Raw genomic sequence first — 20,949 nt, forward strand, 5'->3', positions numbered from 1 at the left:
TGGCACGATCTCAGCTCACTGCAGCCCCAACTTCCTTGGGCCATGGAATCTTCCTGCTTGAGCCTCCCATGTAGCCAGGACTACAGGCAGATGCCACCACGCCCAGCTAATTTTAAAACATTTTTTTGTAGAGACGAGTCTCACTATGTTGCCCAAGCTTGTCTTGAACTCCTGGCTTCAAGCAATCCTCCTTCCTTGGCCTCCCAAAGTGCCGAGATTACAGGCATGAGCCACCACACCTGGCCACACACTTCCCAGTTTTAACTGAACCACGGAACTAAAAATCAGACTTCTCATAATACAAAATCAAATATATTACAAAGAGTAAACGCTGTGAAGACACTTAGGGATTAAAAAAGCATGTAAACTTACGTTTCCATGAAAAGAAATTACAACATTGTCAGCCAGATGAATAAAGAAAGTTTTGTTTTTGCCTGTGCATCCTCTTTCCTGACTTTTTGTTTGACTTTTTCAGATTTTTAAAAATTATTACCTATTCTAAAAAAGAATGAGACCTCTAAGACAGCCATTAACCAGGGGCTACAGCCTCCAGTTTGTGTATCCCATGGTTTTCAGAACTGTGGTGTTGGTTTACTGAAGTCTGAGTTCTGCCCAGTGGCCAGCATTGGGCACAGTCTTATCCCTCAAGGCTGATAAGATCTAGACAGTAACATTACAGAACAGCTGCACTGGCAGACCCCCAAGAGGGGTCATGTATAGGAGCTGGTCTTCCCTGCTACGCCACACATGCCAATGTTAGCCCCAGTTTGGGTCAAATTTGAGTTAAGACTCTGCCTTCAAGCAATTGGATAACTTGGGTGATTGGAGCCTCCATTCTGAGAGTCTCCTGGCAGGTCATTCAGGACCTTTTTAAACTGAGATTCACTGAACACCCACTAATGGACACAAAGCCTTCAAGGGCTTCCATTCTAGTGAAATTTATGCACAAAACAAAAATTGCACCTGTAATCCCAGGCCTTTGGGAAGCGGATGCGGAAGGATAACTTGAGGGAGTTTGAGACCAACCTGGGCAACATAGTAAGACCCCATCTGAACAATTTTTTTTTTAAATAACTGGGCATGGTGGTATGTGCCCGTAGTCTTAACTACTCCAGAGGCTGAGGCAGGAGGATTGTTTGAGCCTAGGAGTTTGAAGTTACAGTGAGCTATAATTGCACCACTGCACCCCAGCCTGGATAACAGAGCAAGACCATGTCTCTAAAAAATAAAAATAAAAAATTGCAACTTTTTATGATGTATGTAGGGTACTTGACAGCTTTGCACTGGTGGGGTGAGGAGACCTCTACTCAATTCTAGAGTACTGGGGCCACCGGCCTTGCCAAAAATAAAATAGTTAACACTTACTGAGCACCTACTATATGCAAAACTCTGTTCTAAATCTTTCATATATATTAAGTAGCTCAATTCTTATAACAACCCTTCATGGTAGGTCACTATTATCCCCATAAGAATACCCACAATGTAAAAGAAGTAAATCCCTGGAAAGTAAATGGGGAGAGGTTCTTGGTATAGTTACCAAAGAAGGGTGTTGGAAGGCCTCAAAGCCAGCCATATTCACTACTGTTCTTCATGCTTGTTTGCTGATAATTAATTTTCTTCTGGGTTTGCAGAGAAGGACTAAGTTTTCTGATTTCTTTCTTCCTCTCTTTATTTTTTCTTTCTCTCTCTCTCTCTATTTATATATATATATACACACACACATATAAATATTACACACACACACACATATATGTGTGTGTGTATATATATATATGTTTGTTTTTGAGACAGAGTCTCTCTCTGTCACTCAGGCTGGAGTGCAGTGGTGTGATCTCAGCTCACTGCAACCTCTGCCTCCCAGGTTCAAGCAATTCTCATGCCCTAACCTCCTGAGTAGCTGGGATTACAGGTGCCCACCACCACGCCCAGCTAATTTTTGTATTTTTATTAGAGATGGGTTTTCACCATGTTGGCCAGGCTGGTCTCAAACTCCTGACCTCAAGTGATCCACCCCCTCAGCCTCCCAAAGTGTTGGGATTACAGGTGTGAGCCACCGTGCCTGGCCTAAGTCCTCTGATTTCTAAGAGTGGCGATAGCTACAAGTCCGTTTCTGTTTTCTACTTTCACTCTTGGGGACACTTTTCTTTAATCATTTAAGTTTTTGTTTTCTTGAAACTCTAGCTGCAAATACATTTAATAATCAACCAAAAGAGAGCCCTTGACAAATGGGCCTTGAAACAGATGGCTCCATTGAAAGGCAGCAATTAAAATTGGAGGGTAATTTGAACGAATCAAGAAGATGGGGTCTCTTGGAGGCAAAGTTTCTACAAAAATCGAAACCATCTCCCCCAACCTCCTTTGGTACATTTTTCACCCCTAGATGAGCCTTCCTGGGGGTGGATCCAACTTTTTTTTTTTTTTTTTTTTGAGATGGAGTCTTGCTCTGCCGCCCAGGCTGGAGTGCAGTGGCCAGATCTCAGCTCACTGCAAGCTCCGCCTCCCGGGTTTACACCATTCTCCTGCCTCAGCCTCCCGAGTAGCTGGGACTACAGGCGCCCGCCTCGTCGCCCGGCTAGTTTTTTTTTTGTATTTTTTAGTAGAGACGGGGTTTCACTGTATAAGCCAGGATGGTCTCGATCTCCTGACCTCGTGATCCGCCCGTCTCGGCCTCCCAAAGTACTGGGATTACAGACTTGAGCCACCGCGCCCGGCTGGATCCAACTTTTTTAAACATCTGGAATGTTGAAAAGGGAAAGAGAGAAGCCCTTGAGCTTTGTCAATCAAATTCACTTTTCTTTTGGCAAATTCAGCATCAGTGACAAATTGCGCAATTTGACATAAACAAAGTTGATAGATGTAGGCAAAGCTGTTTTTAAACAGCAGCAATGGAGAGATGTGTAGGATGGGGATTTTTCTCACTCAACAGTCAGTATGTTTAATAACAAATAAAACCACCAGATGTTGAAAAAAAAACCTACCACCTTGACAATGTCATCTGATAGTCAGCTGCTGCTGATTAATGAGTGTGGGATTCATTCCAATCTCAATTCAGAAAGCCGGCAGGAATGTTCATGTAAGGACTTCTCTGGATAATTCCTTAACAGAGTTAACTAAGGGCTCTAAATTCACCTTGGAGGCTTTCTTGAGACAAAAAGAACTGCCCTTGATTTTTTTTTTCTTTCTTTCTTTTTCTTTTTTATTTTTTTTTGAGGCAGAGTCTCACTCTGTCGCCCACACTGGAGTGCAGTGATGTAATCTCGTCTCACTGCAACCTCCGCCTCCTAGGTTCAAGTAATTCTCATGCCTCAGCCTCCCGAGTAGCTGGGACTATAGTCACGCACCACCACACCTGGCTGATTTTTGTATTTTTAGTAGAGATGGGGTTTCACCATATTGGCCAAGCTGGTCTCAAACTCCTGACCTCAAGTGATCCTCCTGCCTTGGCCTCCCAAAGTGCTGGGATTACAGGTGTGAGTCACTGCACCCAGACTGGCCTGGATTTCAGAAGACTTGAGTGCAAGCCCCGGTCTGCCACTCTTTCCTTACATGACTTGGGAAAGTCATTCAATCCCCTTGAGGCCTAGGTTTCCTATAGGATACATAATGATGATAAACTCTGCCCTGGTTACTCCTAAGTTGTTGCAAGGCTCAAGTGGAGTAATAGCTGTCAATCAGTTTTTCCCTAATTTAAAATTTTTTTTTTTTTTTTTTTTTTTTTTTTTTTTTTTTTTGTTGAGACGGAGTCTCGGTCTGTCGCCCAGGCTGGAGTGCAGTGGCCGGATCTCAGCTCAGTGCAAGCTCCGCCTTCCGGGTTTACGCCATTCTCCTGCCTCAGCCTCCGGAGTAGCTGGGACTACAGGCGCCCGCCACCTCGCCCGGCTAGTTTTTTTTTTGTATTTTTAGTAGAGATGGGGTTTCACCGTGTTAGCCAGGATGGTCTCGATCTCCTGACCTCGTGATCCGCCCGTCTCAGCCTCCTAAAGTGCTGGGATTACAGGCTTGAGCCACCGCGCCCGGCCAAAATTTTTGAGAAATAATTACATCCAGTAAAATGCACAAATCTTAAGTGTACAGCTTAATAAATTTTTATGGCCACGCCTACTGGCACCTGGCCTGTAATCCTAGCACTTTGGGAGGCTGAGGCGGGCAGATCGCTTGAGTCCAGGAGTTGGAGATCAGCCTGGGTGACATGGTGAAACCTTGTCTCTACAAAAAAATACAAAAATTAGCTGGGTGTGGTGACCTGCACCTGTAGTCCCTGCTACTTGGGAGGCTGAGGTGGGAGGTTAGCTTGAGCTGGGGAAGCGGAGGTTGCAGTGAGCTAAGATCGTACCATTGTACTCCAGCCTGGGTGACAGAATGAGACCCTATTTCAAAAAAAATACATTAAATAAATACACAAATAGATAAATAAGTAAATTTTTGCATATGTATACTCCTGTGTTGCCACTCAGCTCAATATATGGAATATTTCTGACACCCCAAAAAGTTTCCTGTGCTCTTTCCTGGCCCATAGTTCCAAGGAACAATTATTCTCACCTCTATCACTACAGATGAGCTTGCTGGTTCTTGAAATTGAGATAAGTACAATCTTATAGTATGTATTCTTTCGTGTCTGACTTTCAATTTACATAGGTTTTGGGGATTCATTTTTATTGGTGCAGCAGTCAGTGGTATGTTCCTTTCCATTGCTGAGTAGTGTTCCACGGGTGGCTATCCCAGTTTGTTTATCAATTTTTCTCCTGTGGGTAGACATCTGAATTGTTTCCAGTTTGAGATTATTATGAATAAAGCTGCCATTAACAAAAGACCATGAGATCTGCAGAGGAAGAGGGAGAGCTTTATTTTCTCTCTATATATGGAAAACAATCTGCAGAATGTGGAGGCACAGTCTTTAGCATAAGTGAAATCTTACTCTGGGAAGAATAAAGGTAGATCTGGCTTCAGTAGGGAAAATTCTCACCCTGGTTCTCAATTAGGTCTGTTTATACAAATGAAGGATTCAAACTAGTTCAGTTCTGATTAGTCAAAATAGTCCAGTCCTAAGCCGGGCATAGTGGCTCACACCTGTAATCCCAGCACTTTGGGAGGCCCAGGCGGGCAGGTCACTTGAAGTTAGGAGTTTGTGATGAGCCTGGCCAAAATGGTGAAACTCCGTCTTCACTAAAAATATAAAAATTAGCCAGGCATGATGGTACGCACCTGTAATCCCAGCTACTCAGGAGGCTGCGGCAGGAAAATCGCCTGAATCCGGGAGATGGAGGTTGCAGTTGGCCAAGATTGCGCCACTGCATTCCAGCCTGGGCAACAGAGCAAGACTCTGTCTCACCAAAAAAAAAAAAAAAAAAGTTGAGCCCTGATTGGGTGGTTTCTAAGCCCTGAACCAGAAGTCTCTATCAAAGGTTTCTTTCAAAAGGCTCGGTGAGGGAAAGGGGCAGTTTATCTTCTCACTGAAAACAGGTACTAGTTTGATTTGAGTGTAGAAAGGGAGGTCCTGTGACACTTTTACATCTTTCTGAGATCACAGAGTATGTGACTGCTCGATCACTGCCTGATTCTGTTTTAACTTGGAGTACCTCAGTTTGCCATGGGAAGTCCATTTTGTCTGTTAGCCAGGAGCATATTTCAACACTGCTATGAACATTTTTGTACAAGTATTTTTGTGTGCATGTGTTTTAATTTCCCTTGGGTAAATAACCCAGGATTAGAACGCCCAGGTCATAGGGTAGGTATGTGTTTAACATTGTTAGAAATTGCTAGTTTTCCAAAGCCATTGTGGGTTTTTTTGGGGTGTGTGTGTGTGTGTGTGTGTGTGTTTGTTTGTTTTTAAAACAGGGTCTTGCTCTGTTGCCCAGGCGGGAGTGCAGTGGCACAATCATGGCTCACTGCAACCTTGACTCCCTGTGCTCAGGTGATCCTTCCACCTTAGCCTTCCAAGTAGCTGGGACTACAGGTGTGCATCACCACATCTGGCTAATTTTTGCATTTTTTGTAGAGACAGGGTTTCACTATGTTACCCAAACTGCTCTTGAACTCCTGGGCTGAAATGATCCAACCACCTTGGCCTCCCAAAGTGCTGGGATTACGGGAGTGAGCCATGGCATCCAGCCATAGGTGTGTAATTTTATATTCCCTCCAGAAAGTTGTGAGAACTCTAGTTGCTCTAGATCTTTATTATGCTTGTTAACTTTAAACTGTGGCTCCCTCTACAGTAGGGGGTATCACTGTTACTCTGAGGGAGGAGATATAGTGTTGGGATTAATACAAAGCATGGGTCTGAGTCTTGTTTGAATCATTGTTCTGCACTGGGCTTGCTACATGGCCTTGAAATACTGAGGCCCTCTAGCCTCATTTTCTGCGTCTGTAAAACAGGGCTCTCTATAGCATCCCTGAGAGTCATTGTGAGGGTTAAATGAGAAAAATCTTGTAGAGACCTTAGCACAGGGCATTGCACACAGTTTGTGCTTAATTAGTGATTGCTGTGGTCTTTCTTTTTTTTTTGTTTTATCTTTCCTTCTTTGTCTACTTTTTTTTTTTTTATGGAGTCTCGCTCTGTGCCCCAGGCTGGAGTGCCATGGCATGATCTTGACTCACTGCAAGCCTTTCTTGTCTACTCTTTTTTTTTTCTTTTTTTTTTTTGAGACGGAGTCTGGCTCTGTCGCCCAAGCTGGAGTGCAGTGGCCAGATCTCAGCTCACTGCAAGCTCCGCCTCCCGGGTTCACGCCATTCTCCTGCCTCAGCCTCCCAAGTAGCTGGGACTACAGGCGCCCGCCACCTCGCCCAGCTAGTTTTTTGTACTTTTTAGTAGAGACGGGGTTTCACCGTGTTAGCCAGGATGGTCTCGATCTCCTGACCTCGTGATCCGCCCGCCTCGGCCTCCCAAAGTGCTGGGATTACAGGCTTGAGCCACCGCGCCCGGCCTTGTCTACTCTTTAACAGATCCCAGCAGGAGAGAATAGCTTTAAGTCCCACATATCTGTCAGGAGTGCTGACAGAGCCTAATAATTACGATCCATTTTACAGGGTAGGAGCTGTCCACCTTTTTTGACCAGAAACATCTTTACTGCCCCCAAGATGGAGTGTATACTGAGGATGGCAGAGCAGAGAGATGGAAAGATTGGGGAGCTGCTGAATCGACCAACCTGACACTCACCTTACCACTGGACTTCTAATTAGTTTAGCTAATACATTTTCTTACTGTTTAGGCCAATTTCAAACTGGTTGTTTGCAGCTCAAACATCCCGACTGGCAGATCAAATGGTCCTGGACTTCCTCCACTGAGCCTGGATTTGGGATTTGCTCTTAGTATCCTTAACCCTTGGCTTCCCACAATCTCAACCAATTGCCAGGGAATGGTGTTCTAGAGAAAGCCCATTTGCTATCTTGGATAATGTCAAGTCACCTTCTGTGCTGCTGACATGAAAATCCATCTGAAGGGCAAAGTAAGAGGCTTCCCTTTTAAGCTTTTAATGACTTTTTTTTTTTTTTAATTAAGGCAGAGTCTCACTCTGTCACCCAGGCCACAGTGCAGTGGCACAATCTTGACTCACTACAACCTTCACCTCCTGGGTTCAAGTGATTCTCCTGCCTCAGCCTCCTGAGAGCTGGGACTACAGGTGCGTGCCACCATGCCAGTTAATTTTTGTATTTTTAGTAGAAATGGGGTTTCATCACTTTGGCCAGGCTGGTCTCGAACTCCTGACCTCAAGTGATCTGCCTGCCTCGGCCTCCCAAAGTGCTGGGATTACAGATGTGAGCCACTCTGCCTAACCAAAGTTTTTAATGAATTTTGAAGAATATTGCTGATCACTCAGCCACAGTTCACCAAGCTTTATGTAATTTGTGACTCCCCACTAAGAAATCTTCTCTGGCAGCAGCAGCTCAAGATAGGGGGTAACAATTAGTGGAGCTGGATTCTGTCTGTTATTTAAGAAATATTTATTGCTTTCCTTCCATGAACCACATGCCAGGTATTGTGGGGAATACCAAAGAGGGAAAGCAAGGGTCCAGACTGCAAAAAATCAGGGAAAGTGACACGAATTTTGGATTGCAAAAATATTTAATATTCCATGCTGAAGGGAATATTCTATTTTATTTTTACTTTTTATTGTAGCATAATGAATAATATATGTATGGTAAAGTGCACAAATCTTAAATGTGCAGCTCAATGAATTTTTAAAAAGTGAATACATCCAGCACTCAGCATCCAGATTAAGAAATAGAACATTAAGAGATCTCAGAAGTTTCCTTCATTCCCCTTCCCAGGCAACAACCACTCCCTACTTCATGATAATCACTGTCCTGACATCTGTCACCATAGTTTAGTTTTTCCTTACTTGAACTCTATATAAATGAAATTATACTTTTGTGTCTAGCTTTTTTTGTATGCCATTATGTCTGCGAGATTCACTCATGTTGTTGTTTGCAGATGGAGTTCATTCTTTTTTGTTCCTGAATTATTTTATTATATGACCACAACATTATTTATCCCTTCTTCTGTTAATGGACTTCTGGGTTGTTTCCACTGTTGGGCTAGTACAAATAATGGTGCTATGAACATTGGTGTATATGGCTTTTAATGAAAATATGTACACATTTATGCTGAAGATAGATGATAGATAGATAGATAGATAGATAGATAGATAGGTAGATGTACTAGGTTATAGAGTATGTGTATAGTTATCTTTAATATATTTTGCCAGTTTTCCAAAGTGGTTGTCCCTATTTATAAACCCTCGGCTGCATATGATGGTCCCAGCTGCTCCACAACCTCTTGGACAGTTAGTATTGTCAGTTTTAAAGCATAGCCATTTTCTCAACATCATTAGTTGTCAGGAAAATGAAGACCAAAACCACAATGAGATACTCTGCACGTCTATTAGAATGCCTCAAATAAAGAAAAAAACTGACAATATCAACTGTGAGCAAAGATTGGAGCAACAGGAACTCATACATTGCTCCTGGTGGGAATGATACAACCCATTGAGAAAATAATTTGGCATTTTCTTATAAAGTTAAATACATATGTGTCATATGAACCAGAATTTCCATTGCTAGGTATTTATTCAAGGGAAATGAAAACATATGTTTACACAAAAATCTGTACAAGAATTTTCACAGCAGCTTTATTCCTCATAGCCAAAAACTAGAAATAACCCCAAACATCCATTAAAATGGATGGATAAGCTGGGAGTGGTGGCTCATGCCTGTAATCCCAGCACTTTAGGAGGCCGAGGTGGGTGGATTACTTGAGGTCAGGAGTTCAAGACCAGCCTGGCCAAATGGCGAAACCTCGTCTCTGCTAAAAATACAAAAATTAGTGGGGTGTGGTGGCACGCACCTGTAATCCCAGCTACTTGGGAAGCTGAGGCAGGAGAATCACTTGAACCCGGGAGGCGGAGGTTGCAGTGAGCCGAGATCATACCACTGCACTCCAGCCTGGGCCACAGAGCAAGATTCTGTCTCAAAAAACAAAACAAAGATGAATGGATAAATAAAATGTGGTATATCCATATAATGAATTCTACTCATCAATAAAAAGGAATGAACTATTGATACAGACATCAACATGGACAACATAAAAAAAACATGATGCTGAGCTAAATAAGCCAGACATGAAAGATAAAGGATGATTCCATTTACATGAAATTTAGCCAACAGGCATTGACTGCAAAGGGACATGAGGGAAACACCAGGATGATGGAAATGTTCTACATCTTGATTGTGGTGATGGTCATACAGATATGTACATGTACTAAGCATATCTAAGTGTACTCTTAAAACAAGTGCATTTTATTGTGTGAAAGTATCCTCTGTAAAGTATCTAGTTATTCTGGTCTGATAGATATGTAGTGGTTTTTCATTATGGATTTAATTCTCATTATCCTGATGACCAATTGTGTTAAGCATCTTGCATATATTATTGGCAATTCAGATATTGTATTAGTCAGGGTTCTCCAGAGAAATACAACCAATCAGATGTGTGTGTATAGATAGATAGATAGATCTAACATGATTATGAAGGTTGACAAGTCTCAAGATCTGCAGTCATCAAGCTGGAGACCCAGGACCTAGAAGAGTGGTTGGTGAGTTCCAGTCCCAGTCTGACAGTCTCAAGACCCAGGAAGAGCTGATGTTTCAGTTTGAGTCAAAGGACAGAAAAAAAAAAAAAAAACCATGTTCCAGCTTAAAGATAGGCAGAAGGAATTCTCCATTACTCAGCCTTTGCATTTTTCTCAGGCCTTCAACTGATTGGATGTGGCCCACCTGCATTAAGGAGGGCAATCTGGTTTACTCAGTCTATCCATGCACATGTTAATCTCATCCAGAAACACCCCCCCAGACACACTCAGAATAACATTTGATGAAATGTCTGGGCATTTCATAGCCCAGTCAAGTTGACACATACAATTTAACCATCACATATCCTCTTTTGTGAAATACCTGTTTAGGTTTTTACCCACTTCTAACAGGATCTATCTTTTTCTTCTTGATTTATAAGAGTTCTCCATATAGTCTAGATATGAGTCTTAGTTAGATAAGTGTATTGCAAATTTCTTCCAGCAGTTTGCCTTTTCACTCTCTCAGTTCCATCTAATTTATCAGTCTTTTCCTTATGGTTAATGATTATTGTGTCTTGTTTAAGAAATGTTTGCCAACCGCCAGAACCTCTAGGTCATTAAGTCTATTATCTTATCTTTAAGAAAGCTTATTGTACTTTCTTTTTTTTTTCACATTCCAGTCTATAAGCCATCTGGAATTCATTGTTGGCATATGGTGTGAGGTAGGGATGAGATGAATGCTGCTGTTCTTTTTAAAATTTTTATAGAGCCAATAGATTCAATAACACTTATTGAAAATAGAATCTTTTCTCCCCCTGAGTTACTTCTTTTAAAATCAGGTAATTAGCCGGGCGCGGTGGCTCAAGCCTGTAATCCCAGCACTTTGGGAGGCCGAGACGGGCGGATCACAAGGTCAGGAGATCGAGACCATCCTGGCTAACCCGGTGAAACCCCGTCTCTACTAAAAAAATATAAAAAAAACTAGCCGGGCGAGGTGGCGGGCGCTTGTAGTCCCAGCTACTCGGGAGGCTGAGGCAGGAGAATGGCGTAAACCCGGGAGGCGGAGCTTGCAGTGAGCTGAGATCCGGCCACTGCACTCCAGCCTGGGCGACAGAGCGAGACTCCGTCTCAAAAAAAAAAAAAAAAATAAAATAAAATAAAATAAAATAAAATCAGGTAATTATATAAGTGTGGGTCTGTCTCTGGGCTCTTTATTCTGTTTCATTGGTTTATTCATTCTTTTGCCAAGATCATCCTTTTTAAATTATGACAGCTTTTAAATAAGTCTTGGCATCTTGAGGCATAAGTCCCTCTCCCACATTTTCTTCTTCTTTTTTTTTTTTTCAGATGGAGTCTCGCTCTGTCACCCAGGCTGGAGTGCAGTGGCCAGATCTCAGCTCACTGCAAGCTCCGCCTCCCGGGTTCACGCCATTCTCCTGCCTCAGCCTCCCGAGTAGCTGGGACTACAGGCGCCGCCACCTCGCCCGGCTAGTTTTTTGTATTTTTAGTAGAGACAGGGTTTCACCGTGTTAGCCAGGATGGTCTTGATCTCCTGACCTCGTGATCCGCCCGTCTCGGCCTCCCAAAGTGCTGGGATTACAGGCTTGAGCCACCACGCCCAGCCCACATTTTCTTCTTTAAGAATTTCTGAAAAGAATGTTTTTGGCCTTTTGCATTTTTAGATAAATTTTAGAATCAGCTTGTCAATTTCCATTAAAAATGTGCTAGGATTATGGTTGGGATTGCATTGAATCCATAAATCACTTTGGGGAGAACTGGCATCTTGAGTCTTCAATCCAAAAACGTGGCTTATCTCAACATTTATTTAGGTCTTCTTCAGTTGCTCTCATTAATGCCTTGTAGTTTTTAGCATCAAAATCTTGTACATCTGTTTGTGAGGTTTAATCCTATTTATATGATTTTTATGCTAATGCAAATGGTATCATTTAAAATGTTCATTTTCCAGTTGTTTTCCACAAATATATAGAAATATAATTAATTTTTGTATATTGACCTGTTTTTTACAGCCTTGCTAACTTCATTAATTGATTTCAATATTTTGTCTGTAGATTATTTTGGATTTTCTTCTTATGTATTCATGTCATCTGTCCATGATGATTTTATTTTTTTTTTGCTAATCTTTATACCAACTATTTCTCCTTCTTGCCTACTGCACTGGCTAAGACCTCTAATACAATGTTGAATATAAATGGTAACAGCTGACATCTTTGTTATGTTTATATGACTTTAGGAGAAATATTTATATTTTTCCACTAAGTGATATTTGCTGAAAGATTTTTATAGATACCCTGCATCAGATTAAGTTCCCATCTATCCCTAGTTTGCTAAAAGTTTTTATCATAAGTACATGTTGAATTGTATTAAATGCTTTTTATTGGCATCTATTAAGATAAACATTTATTTTTCTCATTTATGTTGTTACTGTAGAGAATTACATACATTTTCTAATGTTACATTCTTGGTAAAAAAAAAAAAAATCTTCATATGATCCTGATGTATTATCCTTTTGCTATATTGCTAGATTTGGTTTCTCAATATTTTATTTCAGATTTTTGCCTTTATGTTTAGTAGGGCTGTTCTTCTATTTCTTTTCTTGTAAGGTCCTGTCAGATTTTGGAATCAAGGTTGTGCCAGTCTCATTGAACTAGTTGACAAGTGTTCTTATTTTTTCTATTCTCTGGAAGAGTTTATGTAAGATTCGTATTATTTCTTCCTTAAATATTTGAAATAATTCACCAGTGAAGACACCTGGAGTTTTCTGGTTTTGGTGTGTTTGTTTGATTTGGTGGTAAGTAGAAGTTGTGTTTTGAAATCCTGTCTATTCCAGAGGCCTTGACACTTGCTGACCCTGCATAGCTCCACATGGCTGCTCCTTTGCGAATCCAGGTCTCTGCTCAAATGCCACCTCCTCAGAGAGATCCTTCATTACTTCCCCAGCTGAAGCAGCACCCACTCTCCTCAGCTACACTTTCAATTTTTTTTTTCTTCTTGAGACAAGGTCTCGCTCTCTCGCCTAGGCTGGAGTGCAGTGGCTCAATCATAGCTCACTGTAGCCTCAACCTCCTGGTCTCACGTGATCCTCCCACCTCAGCCCCCCAAGTAGCTGGGTCTACAGACACGTGCCACCACACCAAGCTAATTTTTGTATGTTTTGTAGAGATGATAATTAGCCATGTTGCCCAGGCTGGTCTTGAACTCCTGAGCTCAAGTGATCCCCAATCTTAGCCTCCCAAAGTGCCGGGATTACAGGCATGAGCCACTGCCCCTGGCCCTTTCTATTTTTTTACATACAGGCTTCTCACTCCCTGAAATTAACCTTCCCCAAAATCTGTTCATTTGTTTATTGTGTGTTTGCCATATTAGAATATGAGCTCCATGGGGCCAGGGATCCCGTCAATTTCATTCATTCTGAATCCCCAGCACTCAGCACATAGCAGCACTCAACAAATATTTTCCAAGAGACTAAATGAAAGGTCAGATGGAGGCCCTTTCCCCACAAAGTCATGAGAGAACAATAAATCATTTTTATTTTTTATTTGAAATGGAGTCTTGCTCTGTCGCCCAGGCTGGAGCACAAGGGTGCTATCTCAGCTCACTGCAATCTCTGCCTCCTACGTCCAAGCAATTCTCCTGCCTCAGCCTCCTGAGTAGCTGGGATTACAGGAGCTCACCACCCGAACCAATTTTTGTTTGTTTGTTTATTTATTTATTTATTTATTTATTTATTTTGAGACAGAGCCTCACTCTGTTACCAGGCTGGAGTGCAGTGGCATGATCTTGGCTCACTGCAACCTCTGCCTCCTGGGTTCAAGTGTTTCTCCTGCCTCAGCCTCCCAAGTAGCTGGGACTAGAGGCACGCGCCACCACACCCGCTAATTTTTGTATTTTTAATAGAGATGGGGTTTCAGCATGTTGACCAGGATAGTCTCAATCTCTTGCCACGTGATACGCCCATCTCAGCCTCCTAAAGTGCTGGGATTACAGGTGTGAGCCCCCGTGCCCAGCCAAATTTTTGTATTTTTAGTAGAGACAGGGTTTCACCATGTTGGCCAGGCTGGTCTTGAACTCCTGACCTCAAGTGATCTGCCTGCCTCAGTCTCCCAAAGTGCTAGGATTACAGGCGTGAGCCACTGTGCCCAGCTGAGCCTTACTTTAAAAAATGTTTTAATAGACTTTTTTTTAGAGCAGTTTTAGGAGCACAGCAAAATTGAACCAAAGGTACAGAGATTTTTCACATACCCCCTGCCTGTACACATGCCTAGCCTCTCCCATTACCAACATCCCCCACCAGGGTGGTACATTTCTTACAACTGGTGAGCTCATGTTGATGCATCATGATCACCCAGTCCGTAGTTTACATTAGGGTTTACTCTTGGTGTTGTACATTCTGTGGGTTCAAGCAGATTTATAATGCCATGTATCCAAAAGTCTCATCTTTTTAATAATAAAAATTGACCATTGTCTTGATCGAACTTACACGGAAACAAAACCATGCAATGTAATTCTGTATTCCCTGCCAAGTTACAATGTCATTTTGGAACAAAATGCAATGAACGTGAAAATAAAACTTTCTCGGCTTCTTTGTAAATGGAGCTGTTTAATATTATTTTGTTAATGGATAGAATAAAATGTAATCTGATGATGAAAGCATTCTTCTTGACATTGTGGAAAATGCCTCCCTATATTGCATGTGATGGGAAAGCAATTCGATTGGGAAAAGCTTACTGAATTAAGCTTACTCAATTCTGGCCTATTGACCTTGTAACAAGCATGTTAGATGAGATGCTATAAGGGCTCAAGTAATACCTGAATCCTTCAGGATTATTTTGATTGCAAGTGATGTAAAACCTCAGTGAAATTGAGCAAAAAATAAAATTTTCTGGGTCATGCAACGAAACATTCCAGGGATAGGGTTAGCTTTAGGCACAGCTTGATCCAGAAGCTGTGTCACAATGTCACTTGAGTACAGGCTCTCTCTCCCTCACTACATTGCTTTCTTCTGTATTGTCTTCCTTCCCAGACAAATTCTTCCCTTGTGGATAATAAACAATTAAACAGGCCGGGCATGGTGGCTCATACCTGTAATCCCAGCACTTTGAGAGGCCAAGGAGGGCAGATCACTTGAGGTCAGGAGTTCCAGACCAGCCTGGCCAACATGGTGAAACCCCATCTCTACTAAAAATACAAAAATTAGCTGGGCGTGATGGCACACACTTGTAATCCAAGCAACTAGGGAGGCTGAGGCACAAGAATCACTTGAACCTGAGAGGCGGAGGTTACAACAAGCCAAGACTGTGTGCCACTGCACTCCAGCCTGGGCAACAGAGTATGACTCTGTCTCAAAACAAACAAACAAACAAAATTGTAAAAGGAATGATAATGCCTACAAAAACATCTTCACAGTTCTAATTTATTCCAGTCATACAAAGAACTGTCTAAGCAGAACATCTTAAGAGTACATTTTCTTGACCCTGTTGGGTTATAAACCAGTTCCCGGACCAGTCCCTGTGGCCAGGGTACTGCAGTACTCTGCTCTGATTGGCTACGCCTGAGTCACATGCCACCAATCAAAACACAGGGACTGAGATTTGGGGCAGGAACGCTCCACAGGGGAGTCGAGTGTTAAAAGACGTCTCATTAGAGAGCAACTGTCTGGTAATACGGTAGAGTGCATTGAATGCATATCCCATATACTCAATGAGTTCATCTGAAGACTAAGAATATTCAAAAGCACAATTCAACCAGATGAGAGTACAAAGGCCTGTGTTTGTTTGATATGATCATGCAGCCAAAAAAGGTAGAGTTATACACTTGGTATGTGTAGAAGACATGCAAAATCTGTGTTACAATACAGAGTTCCATCAGAGACTTCCTTTGAAAAACAGGATTCTGTTAAATAATGTTTGGGACCCAGTAGGACTAAATGAGGGAAGGTAAGAACTCTCTGCCACCACCCAGCTCCCTTTTAAGTAGGAAAGAGCTTGAAAATCCCCACCTCTGAGAAAGGGGCTTTGCAGGGGCTCTGGGGCACATCTCAGAACAATTCTCAAGGCAAAGGCTCTTGAAAGATTCTGAGCTCAGATAAAGTGATGTTTAAGAAAGCTCTTCTGGCAAGGCATGGTGGCTCATGCCTGTAATCCCAGCACTTTGGAAGGCCGAGGTGAGTGGATCATGAGGTCAGGAGTTCAAGACCAGCCTGGCCAGCATTGTGAAACCCTGTCTCTACTAAAATAAATATTAGCCAGACATGGTGGCGGGCACCTGTAATCCCAGCTACTCAGGAGGCTGAGGCAGAAGAATTGCTTGAACCCAGGAGGTGGGGGTTTCAGTGAGCCGAGATCGCACCCCTGCACTCCAGCCTGGGCGACAGAGCAAGACTCCATCTCAAAAAAAAAAAAAAAAAAAAAAAAAAAAGCTCTTCTAAGCTATGTAATTAATTGACAGACAGAAACAGCTCCAGAAATTGCTCGGTTTGATCTTGCCACCAGGAGATAAAAACTCCTGTCTCTGTGGCATTTGGACAAGATGATAGTTCAAGGAATGGCGTTAGAGGTGAGTTCAGAATCCTCAAAGGAACTTCTTTGAATCATATACCTGGGCAAATCTTGGGAAGCTGATGTTGGTTATAACTCTGTGCAAACAAAACAAAACCAACCAACTCGGTTTTAGTGTATTTTTTCTGATTACGGGAATTATGCATGGTCATTTCATTGCAGAAATGTTGAAAAGTACACTAGCTTTTAAGGACTCATTTGTGGTTCCTCAGCCAGGAGAGACATCATTCCCACTTGGTCATATTTTGATATCCTCTTTCTTTGTGTCTTGTGTATTTATTCATTTAATTTTGAGACAGGATCTTGTCCTGTAGCCCAGGCTGAGTGCAGTGGCGTGATCATAGCTCACTGCAATCTCCACCTCCTGGGCTCAAGTGATTCTCCTGCCTCAGCCTCCTGAGTAGCTGGGACTACAACCATGAATTACCATGCCTGGCTTACTATTATTATTATTATTATTATTATTATTATTATTATTGTAGAGATGGGGGTCTCACTGCATTGCCCAGGCTGGTATTGGAACTTCAAGGCTCAAGTGATCCTCCCACCTTGACCTCCCAAAGTGCTGGGATTACAGGAGTGAGCCAATGCACCCAGTTCTCTTAAAAACAAAAACCAAACAAACCAAAAAACCCAAATAATATATTGTTTATGCACAGATACATTTGTGATAAAACTATAAAACATTGGAATGATAAATACGAAATGTCAGATTGTGGTTATCTCTGGGGATAGGAACGTATATGGGAAGACCATCTGGAAAACTGCAAGGTTTTTTGAGATGAGGTCTCACTCTGTTGCACAGGCTGGAGTGCAGTGGTATGACCACAGCTCACTGCAGCCTTGATCTCCTGGGCTCAGGTGATCCTCCCGCCTCAGCCTCCCCAGTAGCTGGGACTACAGTTGCACACTACCACACCCAGCCAATTTTTTTGTATTTTTTGTAGAGACAGGGTTTCACCATGTTGCCCAGGCTGGTCCTGAACTCTGAGGTTCAAGCTACCCTCTTGCCTCAGCCTCCCAAAGTGCTGAGATTACAGGTGTGAGCCACCGTGTCTGGCCACTTTTTCCATTTAACATTACGTTTCCAAGATTCATCCATGGTGTATCTGTGGCTGAAGCACACTTATTTTTCACTGCTGTGTAATGCTCCATTGCATAATAACCCACAATTTATTTATCCTTTTTTTTTTTTGGTTAACAGATGTTTGGCTTGTTTCAAGTTTTTTGCTAATATGAACAGTGCTGCTATGAAGATTCTTGCTTACAACCCTTGTACATATGTGTAAGAGTTTCTCTAAGGCATATATCTAGGAGTTGAATTGCTGGGTTTTACAATGTAGAAATACTCAGCTGTAAAAGGCAAGTGTCCTGGATTTTCAATTGGCAATGTTGCACAAGCATTTGTCTATGTCATTAAAAGTTCTTTTTTTTTTTTTTTTGACATGAAAAGCAAGGTAAAAGTATAAAACATTATTCAGATGCAAGATACTATTATCTCTGTGGATATTCTGATCACAGCAGAGTCTGGTTACATATTTAATAGCTTCAGGGCAAAGCACCAATTATTTATAGAGAACTCACAATATGCCAGTGTGAGGTATTAAAAATAAACAAAGCTGGACACTAGTTGCTATAGACTTCTTTTTTTTTTTTTTTTTTTTTGAGACGGAGTCTCGCTCTGTCGCCCAGGCTGGAGTGCAGTGGCCGGATCTCAGCTCACTGCAAGCTCCGCCTCCCGGGTTCACGCCATTCTCCTGGCTCAGCCTCCCGAGTAGCTGGGACTACAGGCTATAGACTTCTTAATGTTTGTGTCCTCCCCCTTCAAATTTATATGTTGAAACTCTGCCCCCCATTGAGATGATATTAAGAGGGTGAGGACTTCGGTAGGTGATTGGGCCATGAGAGTGAAGCCCTCATGAATGGGATTAGAGCCCTTTTAAAAGAAATATTGGAGAGATCCCCTCACCCTTCTTCTGTGTGTGGTTACAGGGAGAGGAGTGCTATATTAGTCCGTTCTCATGCTGCTGTGAAGAAATACCTGAGACCAGGTCATTTAAAAGGAAACGAGGTTTAATTGACTCACAGTTCCGAGTGGTTGGGGAGTCCTCAGGAAACTTACAATTATGGTGGAAAGCACCTGTTCACAGGGCGGCAGGCGAGAGAATGAGTGCAAGCAGAGGAAATGCCAGACGCTTATGAAATCACCAGATCTCATGAGACTTACTATCGCGAGAACAGCATGCCAGAAACTGCCCCTCCATGATCTGGTTACCTCCACCTGGTCTCACCCTTGACATGCGGAGATTATGGGGATTATAATTCAAGGTGAGATTTGGGTGGGGACATAGAGCCAAACCTTATCAAGTGCTATCTGTGAATTAGGAGGCAGGCCCTCAGCAGACACTGAATCTGCGGGTGCTTTAATCTAGGGCTTCCCAGCTTCTAGAACTGTGAGAAATAAATTTCTGTTGTGTGTAAGCCATCCATTCTATGGATGGGTCTGAGCCCACTTGTCCCTGCTCACCATCTTCCAGCCACACAGCCCTTCTTTCTAGTCTCCAAACACTAATCTGGCTTTCCCTGGAGACTTCACTCTTGTTCCCTCTGCTTGGAATTCTTTGAAGCCGGAACTTTGCAAGCCCCATCCTTTCTCATCCTTGTTTATTCAGCTCAAGATGTCACCACCTCAGAAAGGCCTCCCTTCAACATCCAAGCATTCGTCTCTCCCATCACCCTGTTTTTTCTTCATAGCTCTTCTTGCGAACTGCAGTTACTTATTTATTATATTTTGTTTCCCCTGCCAGCCTGGGAACTCAGTGAGGGCAGAGATCTTGTCTGTCGTGGTCGCCACTGTGTTCCCAACTCCTAGACTAGGGCTTGGCCCTTGGATGGCGCTCAAGGAGTAAGAAATTCCTTTAACTTAGGGAATTCTGGAATCGCTTTCTCCCGGCAGAGCCGACTCTAACCAAGTGGGAAAGGTGAGGTCTGCGGCTGCCTGTGGCCCGGGGTGACGGTTTGGCCCAAGGCCCTGCCTTCGTCCCGCCCCCGGCCCCGCCCCCGGCCCCGCCCCCGGCCCCGCCCCCGGCCCCGCCCCTGTTCTTGTCCTTCCCCACGGGTCTCCATAAAGTTCCTTTGGCGGCGCGCCGCGCGAGGGTTTCTGGGAGCAGCCAGCCTTGGCCAATCAGGAAGCGGGGTAGAGCGGCGCGAGAAGCGGCGGCCGCGTCCTCAAGCCGGCACCTGAGCGGCGGAGACGGCTGTAGTACAAGGTAAGGGTGTGTCTGGTCGCGTTCTTCCGACCCTGGGCTTGTTCTTGAATCCAGGACCGCCGTCACTGGGTGGAGCGCCGTACCCACGCTCGGAGCACCGCCGCTCACACTTCCCGTTCTCCTCATGGCAGCCGGGCACGCCTGACGCCGGCGACACAACGCCTTGTCGAGCCGCCCCAGAGGCTTAGAGTCGGGCCGCACCCCTGGGGGTGCCTTTCATTCGCCCACTTTCTGAATGTAGAACCTAGGCCTCCCGACTCGCTCTTCCCCACTGTGGCGGCCTCGCGCCACGCCCCTGCCCTCACCTCCACCTAGTGCCCCGCGAGCCCACCCTTCCTAAGCCTGCGCCACAACACCTGCCTGCTTACCTTCCTGACCGTGCCCTGCCTACTCGCCTACCCCTCGTGGACATACCCTCTAGAGAGGCATTGCCCTGCGAGGGAAGGGGGCTTTGGGGCGAGGGCAACTTCTCCCAACCCTTGGCTTACCTTTTGTACATCCAAGAGGATGCTAGTGGTTGGAACCCAGGGGTGGCCCACCCTTCTCTGTGCTTACTCCGTCCCGTCCTCTGCAAAGGCGAAGCCCAAGTTCACTGGCTTTCTTTTGGAAAAATTATGGGGCCGGCCCCATGGGTCCTTGGAAGTGTGAAAGACCCGTTGACAGAGCCTCTGGTCTGGGTTTGCCCTTCTGCTAGACGTGGGAAGGAGGTTTTATTTATTTAATCTTTGTTTTGACCAAGTTGTCTTTCAGCAAAAGTGAGGATCACCTTTTTGTATTCTTTCCGGGGGATGTGGGAGGGTATCCTCGGTCATCCTAGCTTTTCTTCTTTATTTTTTTTCTTTAAATCTTCCTTTGTGCATTTGTGTTTGCAATATTTTTATTTTCATTGATGGTGATCTCATAGCATTAAATACCTACATATCAGAGGCTAACAGATTCCATATTTATATCTCCATCGCTGGCCTCACCCCTGACCTTTATCCAGCCACCCACTTAATATCTCCACTGAGATGGATGATAGGCAACTCAAATTAAACATGCCAA

General features: G+C 43.5%; 1 protein-coding gene across 3 annotated transcripts in view; it reads left to right on the forward strand.

Annotated features, from left to right (window-relative positions):
- The first annotated feature begins 19,780 nt into the window (after positions 1–19,780).
- Positions 19,781–20,949, forward strand: part of NUP93 (nucleoporin 93) — a 116,295-nt gene continuing 115,126 nt past the window's right edge. For all 3 annotated transcript variants that reach the window (XM_030924876.1, XM_030924877.1, XM_010365454.2), the window contains exon 1: positions 19,781–19,905. The gene's annotated coding sequence lies outside the window, so the exon portion shown is untranslated. The remainder of the gene's footprint in view (positions 19,906–20,949) is intronic.

Source organism: Rhinopithecus roxellana, chromosome 20 (genome assembly GCF_007565055.1).
Source record: "Rhinopithecus roxellana isolate Shanxi Qingling chromosome 20, ASM756505v1, whole genome shotgun sequence".
Classification (NCBI taxonomy): Eukaryota; Metazoa; Chordata; class Mammalia; order Primates; family Cercopithecidae; genus Rhinopithecus; species Rhinopithecus roxellana.